The sequence below is a fragment of the Felis catus genome, chromosome B3, assembly GCF_018350175.1.
Source record: "Felis catus isolate Fca126 chromosome B3, F.catus_Fca126_mat1.0, whole genome shotgun sequence".
NCBI classification, from domain to species: domain Eukaryota; kingdom Metazoa; phylum Chordata; class Mammalia; order Carnivora; family Felidae; genus Felis; species Felis catus.
Window position 1 is genome coordinate 19,897,330 of NC_058373.1, and position 10,751 is coordinate 19,908,080.

Here is a 10,751-nt window from a genome sequence, read left to right on the forward strand (position 1 = left end):
TCCTGTCAGCATGGGTAAAAGCATCCCACATTTCAAGAAATTGGAAGCCTCACCTGTGCAGCAGGTACCAATAGCAACAACAAAACCCAAACCTGGTCCAATGCCTAACTGGATGGACTGAACCTCTAATACAAAAATCCAGACATAAGAGGCATGCTAATCTGCAGGTGTCAATATCATTTACTTCAGTCTGCATTGTTCTTCTACACATAATGTCTAGCATACAATAAAAAATTACATTTTTTTAAAAAAGAGAAAACAATCTAAAGATAAAGCAATCAGCAGAAAAGATTTGATGACCCAGATAGTTGGAACTATTAGGAATTTAAAAATAAGTAATATGTTAATGCATCAGTGGAAAGGGGCGGGCAACAAGCATGAACAGATGGAGAATTTCACCAGAAAGATACCAACTATAACAAGGAGTAAAATAGAAATGCTAGAAATAAAATACATGATATCATAGATGAAGAATTCTTGTGACTGGCATGTAAGGAAAATGAATATAGCTTTGGAAAAATCTACAAACTTGAAGATAGGTCAATAGAAATGATGTGAACTGGGGCGCCTGGGTGGCGCAGTCGGTTAAGCGTCCGACTTCAGCCAGGTCACGATCTCGCGGTCCGTGAGTTCGAGCCCCGCGTCAGGCTCTGGGCTGATGGCTCGGAGCCTGGAGCCTGTTTCCGATTCTGTGTCTCCCTCTCTCTCTGCCCCTCGCCCGCTCATGCTCTGTCTCTCTCTGTCCCAAAAATAAACGCTGAAAAAAATTAAAAAAAAAAAAAAAAAAAGAAATGATGTGAACTGAAACACAAGGAGAAAAAAGTGGTGAAACCAAATCAGAGCTCCAAAAACTGTAGGTAGGACATCATCAGATGGCCTAACACACAGGTAATTAAAGTCAGAGATGGGCAAGAGAATTTTAAGGTAATTTGAAGAGAAGAAATATTTGAGGATAATAGTCAAGAGTTTTCCAAAAATAATAATGGACATCCAACCACAGAGCCAGAATTCAGAGCACTCCAAGCAAAATAGCAAAAAGAAAGAGAAAGAAAAAGAAAAAAACACCACCACCACCACCAACAAAAAAATACACACACACCCCTATACACATCATTGTCAAACTGCTCAAAGTGGAAGATGAAAGTTTCAAGGCAGCCAGAAAAGAGAGGGAAGTTACACACAGAAGAGTGACGAAAGAGTTACAGAGCACTTCTAATCAGAAACTATGTGAGCTCAAATACAATAGAATGGCATCTTTAGAAGTGTTGAAAGAAAAAAAAAATCTGTCAACTCAGAATTCTGTACTCCGTGAAAATACCTTTCAAAGTTAAGGTAAAACAGAGACATTTTCAAACAAACAAAAGCTGAGAGAATTCACTGACCGCAGACCTGCGTAATAAGAACTGTTAAAAGACTGCTTGAAGCAGGAGTGATAGTCACCCCAGGCAGGGCAGGATGAACCTCCCCCACCACTGTCCTGGAATAGTTGAGATGTTGAGACTGATAATGAATGCCACATACACCAAGAAGATATGGAAAGATTTATTATTCATGGACTTTCCTGAGGAGAGGAGAGAAGGCACAAGCCAGCCCAAATGACAAGAGCAAAGTGGGGTCAGTGACTCTGGCTTACACTGTGGCTGAGGGTGGGGCCAAGGAAAGTATTCAGGCACTCAGGCTGGAGTTTGTGTGGTTTGAACTTCCTGTTGGCACCATCAGAAGGAATGTACAGGATTTCTTTCAGGACCAGCTTTCTATTGGCTTTTGCCCCAGATGTGGGGCAAAAACAGAAGAAGGAGTGGGGCTTGCAAGCTGTAAGTGGTCCAACATCAAAAGTGGGATCTTATTTTTTATTACATGTAGTATGATGGCAGGTGGAAACTTGGATCTATAGAGAAATAAAGAGTATTATTTTTAATCAGAGTAACAGATAATTCACAGCTTCTTGTTCCAGACAAATTGGAGTAATCGCATTTCACCTTATTGCCCCCACTGTTTGCAACCAAAACTCTGAACAAAATACATAAAGGGGCACCTGGGTGGCTCAGTTAAACATCTTGACTCTTGATTTTGGCTCAAGTCACGATCTTACGAGATTGAGTCCCACGTCAGGCTCTGTGCTATCAGTGTGGAGCCTGCTTGGGTTTCTCTTTCTCTCCCCCTCCCCCACACCCTCTCAAAATAAATTTAAAAAAATACATAAAGCAACCATTAGAAAGAAGTCTCTGAGAGATGGAAATGAAAAGTTGGGCTGCCCAAGGACCTTGGGATTTGAGGAAAAAACAGGCAGTGATTTCCTTGAGGGTTTTTGTGGTTTGTGTGTGTGTGTGTGTGTGTGTGTGTGTGTGTGTGTGTGTGTGGTTTGTATGTGTGTGGGGGGGGGCATTTTAGCCCCCTACATATCCTTGTCTGAACACTAGAGACACCTAAAACCCAGAAATGTCAAGAAACAGACGAAAAAAATAAAAGCTCCAAAGAAAGCTTCTTCTCTCTGGCCAAAAGCTTTGACAAAGGGAAGCCCTGCAGGATGGAACCCACTCTATTCCAGATGGAACTCTGCACAAAATTCTACCCCACCCCCACCCAACCTGCAGCTGCAGGGACTGGAGGCAGAGCCATCAACCACCCTGCCCTATACTGACGAGGAGGCAGCCTCCTTCCTCCCATTGGGAGGATGGCAATGAGGATTGTAGGCAGAGACCTACTGACCATGCTTGCCCAGCACTAATGAGGAAATCCACCTCGTCCACACTGGGATTTGGGGCAGACTTTGGGGTGAAATCCCAATAACCTTTCTTTTTTTAAAAATTTTTTTTAAATGTTTATTTATTTTTGAGAGAGACAGAGACAGAATGTGAGTGGGTTAGGGGCAGAGAGAGAGGGAGACACAGAATCCGAAGCAGGCAGAATCCGAAGCTGTCAGCACAGAGCCTGACATGGGGCTCGAACTCATGAGCTGTGAGATCATGACCTGAGCCGAAGTCAAACGCTCAACCAACTGAGCCACCCAGGCGCCCCCCAATAACCTTTATGATCCTACACTAACATGAGCATAGGTGGCACCCCTCCCCCTCCCTTTCTAGCACTGCAGAGACTGTGGAGGATCCCTGTCTACCATCTCTGCCCTACTAAGCAAATATCAGCAAAAGGTGGTGCTCTTCCACCACCCACTGGTATATCAGCTTCAGAGACAATGACCATTCCCCCGTGCACTAAGCAAGCAGCAATAAGAAGGCACCACCCCTTTCCTCCAAATCAGAAAGTGAGTGAGGGGTGGGGGGCAGTTTATAGGAAAAAGAAAAACTAAGACAAGGATACTTTACATCTGTGTAGGAAGTCCTGGACAGACCCCAAAGCAGTCCAGCCCATGCATGAGCAACCAGAATGAATACATCAAGAGAATGGAAAACTTGACTATAATGTCAAATACTGCTCTCATTGCAGATTGGCCTCTGAGCGGCACACAAGCTGGACACACCAAAACGGCACTGCAAACTAAGTTGGCATTTGAACCACAGCCCACAAAAGTGTGTCAGAACATGCACTCTGGACCTAAACAGGTTGACTGCCTGCTGAGAAAGATTTAAATAGAAACCAGAATCTCGTAACAACACTCAAAATGTCCTGGTTACCCACAATTACTCATCATACTAAGACCAGGAGAGTCTCAACTTGAATGGGAAAAGACAATCAACAGACATGAATACCAAGACGATACAGATGCTATGACTATGCGACAAGGATTTTAAAGGATCACCCACAAAAATGTTCTGAAAAACAAGTACCAACACTCTGAGGGAAAAAAAAGAACAAATACAAACCTTAGTAAGCAAAGAAGATGAAGACTTAAGAAGAACCCAATAAAAAACTGAGAACTGAAAAATGAGGTAAGTGAAATTTTAAAACTCACTGAATGGGCTGAATAGCAGATGGAGATGACATTAGAAGGAATTGATGAACCTGAAGATAGAATAATAGAAATTATTGGGGCACCTGGCTGGCTCAGTAGGTTAAGTGACCAACTTCGGCTCAGGTCATGATCTCACAGTTTGTGAGTTTGAGCCCTGCGTCAGACTCTGTGTTAACAGCTCAGAGCCTGGAGCCTGCTTTGGACTCTGTGTCTCCCTCTCTCTCCACCCCTCCCCAACTTGTGCTCTGTCTCTCTCCCTCTCTCTCTCTCTCCCAAAAATAAGCATTAAACAAATTAAAGAATGATAGAAATTATCTACTTTGAACAGACTGAGAATAGATTTTTTAAATGACAAGAATCTCAGAAACCTGGGACAATAACAAAAAAATCTGACATTCATATCATCAGAAATTCAGTAAGAATATGGTGCTAAACATAAATAATGAGTGAAGACTTCCCAAATTTGGCAAAAGACAAACTTACAGATTCAAGAAGTTGAGCAAACCCTAAAGAGGATAAACTCAAAGAAATCCATGCCTAGGTATATCATAATCAAATTTCTCAAAACTAAAGACAAAGAAAAAATCTTGAAAGAAGCCAGAAAAAAATGTATTACCTGCAGCAGTAAACTACTCAAATGACAGCACATTTCTCATCAGAAATTATAAAGGCCAGAAGAAAGTGTCATGACATATTCAAGTGCTGAAAGAAAAAACCTGTCACCCAGAATTTTGTATCCAGCAAAACTATCTTTCAGAGATGAAGACAAAATAAAAGTATCCTCATATGAAAAAAAAGTAAGAAAATTTTTCATCAGAAGACCTGCACTTAAAAAAATTATTAAATTTTTTTAATGTTTATTTATTCTAGAGGGGAGGAGAGGCAGAGAGAGATGATAGAGAGAGACAGAATCTGAAGAAGACTCCAGGCTCTAACCTGTCAGCACACAGCCTGACATGGGGCTTGAACTCACAAACTGTGAGATCATGACCTGAGTCAAAGTTGGACACTTAACCAACTGAGCCACCCAGGTGCCCTCCAAAAAAAAAATTCTAAGGAAAGTTCTTCAGACAGAAAGGAAACCTGGAATGATGTAAGGAATGAAAGAGCTATGTAAAGGTTGTATTAGTTTTCTATTGCTATACAACTAATCATCAGAAACTGGGAAGCTTAGAACCAACACATGTGGGATCAGGAGTCTGGGATGATTTAGTTGGCTTCTCTGCTTCAGGGTCTCAACAGGCTGCAATCCAAGTACCAGTGAGGCTGTTCCTTCTGGATCTTGGGGTCTTCTTCCAAGCTCCCATGGCTGTTGGAAGAATTCACTTCCTTGCAGTTATAGGATTGAAGCCCTCAGCTCCTAAGAGTCCAGTTCCTGGTCATATGGCCCTCCAAATATGTTCATCTCATAGCAACTCGCTTCTTCAAGTACTCCTGTGATTAGGTTACAGCCACCTACAACAAGGCAATGTCAATCACTGCCAAAAGTGGTCTACTTTGTCAGGGTGAAGTCAATGAAGCCTAGCAGGGAGCTGAACGTGCTCCCCAACTTGTACCTACACACTACACCTAAACAGAAGGGTTTGAAAAAAAAAAAAAGAAAGAAGACCAAACAGGTCTCACAACACAATACTCAAAATGCCCAAGATACAATTAAAAAAATCATCTGTCATATAATAATTAGGGTGATCACAACTTGAGTGAGAAAAGATAATCTTAAGGTGCCAACACTGAGATGACTCAGATGTTGGAATTATCTGACAGGGATTTTAAAGCAGCAATAAGAAAAATGCTTCAATTATGAATACTCTGAAAACAAATTAAAAAATGCAAAATCTCAGCAAATAAACTGAAGATAAAAAAAAGAACCAAAGGGAAATTATAGAACTAAAACTTCAATAATTTAAACTAAAACTTCACTAGACAGGCTCAATAGCAGATTTGAGATGAGTGAGGAAAGAATCAGTAAACTCAAAAACAGATCAATAGAAATTTCCAATATGAACAACCTGAGGAAACAGACTAAAGAAATGTTTAAAAAGAACAGTGCCTCAGGAACCTATGGGACAATAAAATAAAATCTAACATTTGCATCATTAGAGTCTTAGAAGAGGAGAAAGTGTATGGGGCTGAAAAAATGAAGAAAAATGGTTAAAAATAATTTTTAAAAATTCAGCAAATCTAAAAGCAAGCAGGAAAAGAGGGGATAGAATGGAACAAATAGAAAACAAGTAACATGATGGCAGAGTTAAATCCAACCATATTGCTAGTGATGTTAAATGTAAATGGTCTAAAACCCCCCAGTAAACAGCAGAGATTGTCTAAGGTGTTTAATTGGGGGATTTATACAGCCAAATATATGCTGTCTAAAAGAAAATATACAAACATAGGTTACAAAAGTAAAAGGATGAAAAAAGATATACCCAACAAATACTAATAAAATAAAAGGAGAGGTGTTTATACTAATATCAGACAAACTAGACTTCAGAACAAGGAATATTAGCAGAGACACATCATGATAATAAAGGGGTCAATCCATTGAGAAGATATCACAGGTTCTCAAAAACTGAAACATAGAATTACCACTTGATTCAGCAACCCACTCTGGTTATATACCCAAAGTAATTGAAAGCAGGGATTCAAACGAATATTTGTATAACCATGTTCATAACAGCATTATTCACAATAGCCAAATGTAGAAGCAGCCCAAATTTCTATCAACAGATGAATGAAAAAACAAAATGTGGTATATACAAATAATGGTATGTTATTCAGATTTACAAAGGAATATAATTCTGACACATGCTACAATATGGGTAAGCCTCAAAGATATTATGCTAAGTGACACACAAAAAAACAAATATTGTACAGTTCCACTTATAAGAGATACCTAGAATCATCAAATTCATAGACAGCAGAATGATGGTTGCCAGGGACTGGGGGAGGGGGAATAAGGAATTGTTTAATGGGTACAGAGTTTCAGTTTGGGAAGATGAAAAACTTCTGGAGATGGATAGTAATGATGGTTCTACAATATGAATGTACTTAATCCCACTGAATTAAGCACATAAGGTCAAAATGGTATGGGGTGCCCTGTTTGCTCAGTTGGTTGAGCGTCCAACTCTTGATTTCAGCTCAGGTCATGATCTCACGGTTCCTGGGTTTGGGCCCTGTATCAGGCTGTGGGCTGGCAGTGAGGATCCTGCTTGGTATTCTCTGTCTCCCTCTCTCTGCCACCCGCCACTCATGTGCACAGTCTCCCTCTCTCTCAAAATAAATAAATATTTTTTAAAATGGTAAATTTTGTTATATAAATTTTACAACTGAAAAAAAAGAAGTCATCACAATCTTAAATGTGTATGCTTAACAAGAGAGTAACAGTTGACAGAACTAAAAAGAAAAATACATAAATCCGCCATTATAGTTGGAGATGACAATACTCCTCTGTCAATAATTGATAAAGTAAGTAGGTAGAATATTGGCAAGAATGTAGAAATCCTAAAAAAGTACTATCAACCAACTTGACCTAATTGACATTAATAAAACAATTGATTGGAGAAGAATAATACATTCTTTTTAAGTATGTATTTAACATTATCATGACAGATGATATTTTAAGCCATAAAGCAAACCAATGAATTTAAAACAATTAATACAAATTTTATTCCCTGACCCCAATGAAATTCAACTAGAAATTTAAAAACGATGTCTTGAAAATTCTCATATATTTGGAAATTAAATAGTAATTTTAAAATAACCCTTGGGTCAAAGAGGGAAACCAAATGACGACTTACAAAATACTTTTAATTGGACACAACAGAATTAGTGAGATATACCCAAAGTTTGGGGGGGGGGGTAGAATTTACAACATTAAATACTTATATTAGGAAATGAGAAATGGGGCACCTGGGTGGCTCAGTTGGTTAAGAATCCAACTCTTGATTTCATCTCAGGTCATGCTCTCATGGTTCATGAGTTCAAGCCCCACATGGGGCTCCACGCTGGCAGTGTGGAGCCTGCTTGGGATTCTCTCTCTCCCATTTTCTCTGCCCCTACCCTGCTTGCTCTCTCAAAATAAATAAACTTAAAGAAAAGAAAAGAAAAGAAAAGAAAAGAAAAGAAAAGAAAAGAAAAGAAAAGAAAAGAAAAGAAAAGAAAAGAAAAGAAAAGAAAAGAAAAGAAAAGAAAAGAAAAGAAAAGAAAAGAAAAGAAAAAAGAAAAGAAAAGAAAGAAAAGAAAAGAAGTGTCTTGAATCAATGGCCCAAACTTCCACCTTAGGAAACTAGAAAAAAGTCGGGGAGTATTGCTTGTATTCTATGTATTTTTTTATATTTAGAGGCTAAAATTACAGTCTAGCTACTAAATGTAGTACTGGTTACTACCTTTTTCCCCTTCTCGATGTGAACTCACATTTGCTGCCACATTTTTTTGCTGTGAAATGAGTTCCTTGATCAGAAGCAATTTGTGTGAAGCAGTAAACAAGATTACGGAAGGCAAACTCATATCCACAATGTGTCTATATATACACTACAGGAAATTGCCATTTGTTTTTTAAAAATAGCTTTTTATATTTTATTTCTATAAAATAGCTTTTATATTGAGATATAATTCATATATCATAAAGTCTACCAGCTTAAATATAACTGGCTCTTTTTCACTTTAGCACAGTGTTTTTGAGGTATGTCCATGTTAAAACATGTATCAGTACCCCACTCTTTTCTAAGACTGAGTAATATTCCATTGTATGGATATACCACATTTACTTCTGCCATTATTCTCAGGTGATGGATACTTGGGTTGTTTCCATTTTTTGACTATTATGAATAATGCTGCTAGGAACAAGTTTTTGTATGTGCACATATTTTCATTTTTCTTGTGTATATACCTAGGAGAATTGCTGAATCACGTGGTAACTGTTTTAAAAATTTAAGGGGTACTTCCAGGGGTACCTGGGTGGCTCAGTTGGTTAAGCATCTGACTTCGGCTCAGGTCATGATCTCACGGTTCATGGGTTTGAGCCCCATGTCAGTCTCTGTACCTCCCTCTCTGTCTCTCTGCCCCTCGCCTGCTCACATTCTCTCAAAAGTAAATAAACATTAAAAAAAAATTTTAAGAACTTCCAGACTGTTTTCAAAAGTGGCTGCAATCATTTTACATTTCCATCAGCAATGTAAGAGGGTTCCAATTTCTCCACCTCCTCACTGATGCCCGTTATTGTCCTTTTTATTATAGTCCTTCTAGTGGGTGTGAAGCGGTGTGTCATTTCTTGTGTTCCTGTGTAATGTGGGCAACTTCATGAGATCATGTGAATAAGTTCCTATTTATTTTTTCTCTCTGAGCAGTTTGAAAGTCGTATTGTGCGTTCTATTCAATGTTTTGTGGTGTGACAGCGAGAGATAAGGCAGGGAAAACTCAGCTGAAACTATCTTTGCTAAACTGGTCTCTTCATTGAGATTTGCTAAATGTTTTTTCTTCCTCTAGTTACTTAGTGCATTTCATGACCCATGGAGGTCATCTTGGGCTTTGGAGCCTTTCTCTGGTTCAGTGCAGAACCCTCAGATCCAGCAGAAAATCAGTCCTGGTTGTTCACAAGTTCCCCCCTTCATCTCTTTCCAGAAATCCTTTCCACTGCCCTCTCGCAGTAACCGGGTAAAGATAAGGATATTCCCCTTGCCCCCAATCAGTCTGTTCCTCTTGCGAGTGGGTTCCTGAATTTTGCTGACTCACCAAGACCATTTGCATGAGTAGCCTGGCACTTGAGCAATGTACTTTTTCTTCTCTTACCAGTTTTTGACATTTTTGACATTTGGTTAGGTCTTTTTCCTTGTTTGCTGATGGGTTGTTTGTTTTTTGCAGGAAGGAAGTGCCGGTTTTTACTGTATTGTGTTTGTGTCATCAGGCATTTGAAAGGGATGTGTTGTAACCCAGCTGCACTCCACCACTTTATGCAGTCTTAGCAATACTTTTAGGTATTTAAGCTTACTGCTGGAGATTCCCCATTCTCCACTTTTTGAACAAACAGTCCCTGTGCACCTACTGTGTGCCAAGCAGGGATCTCTAAGTGGAGCTATTGCACAGAACCAGAGCCCTGCCATTGTGGAGCCTCTTAGTAAATTATGCCCAAGTGTCTCCACCAAAACATCCTTATTTTGCATAAAATTGTGTTTGTAGAAAACAATTTCAATTTTTGAAATCTAAGGATTTATACCAAATTCACCCAGGTTATAAAATTAACTCACATACCCCCTAACGTTCTGTGACACTTCCAGCAAATATGGCATGGTCAGAAAGGAAGCTTCAGAGCAGAAGGAATCTGCCCTTCATTTTTAAGCACCTGATTGTTATATTTGAAAAGCTGCATCAGATACAGCTCGTGTTCCACTCTTTGCTTGTGGGATGGATTGAAATCATTTGCAAATTCCTTAGTTGATGATATGCCAAAAATAAAAGCAATTCTGGCAGAAAGTATTAAAGACTTGGGGCAAAGAGAAGACATTTTAAAATCTTGCAAGTATTAAGATCTTAAAAAAATCTTTTTATAAGCACCATGAACCAGAGCTGTTCATCAGCAATTTGCAGAAACCAGATGAACACGGTGCTACAGCCAATATTTACTAAAAGCCAATTTCTGTGCATTATTACCTCCCTGCAGCCACCTCAACTGCAGTCCCTGTAACACCTCAAGTGTTTCAATACCTCTAACACACCCATGGCATTAACTCAGCAAATATATGAACCACTGTGCAAGACATTGTGCTCAGGACAATGGGGGAGATAGAAATAAATAACAGCACCTGCCCAGGAGGAATTACTAAGGCGAGTGGGAGAGCCCGGACAAAGC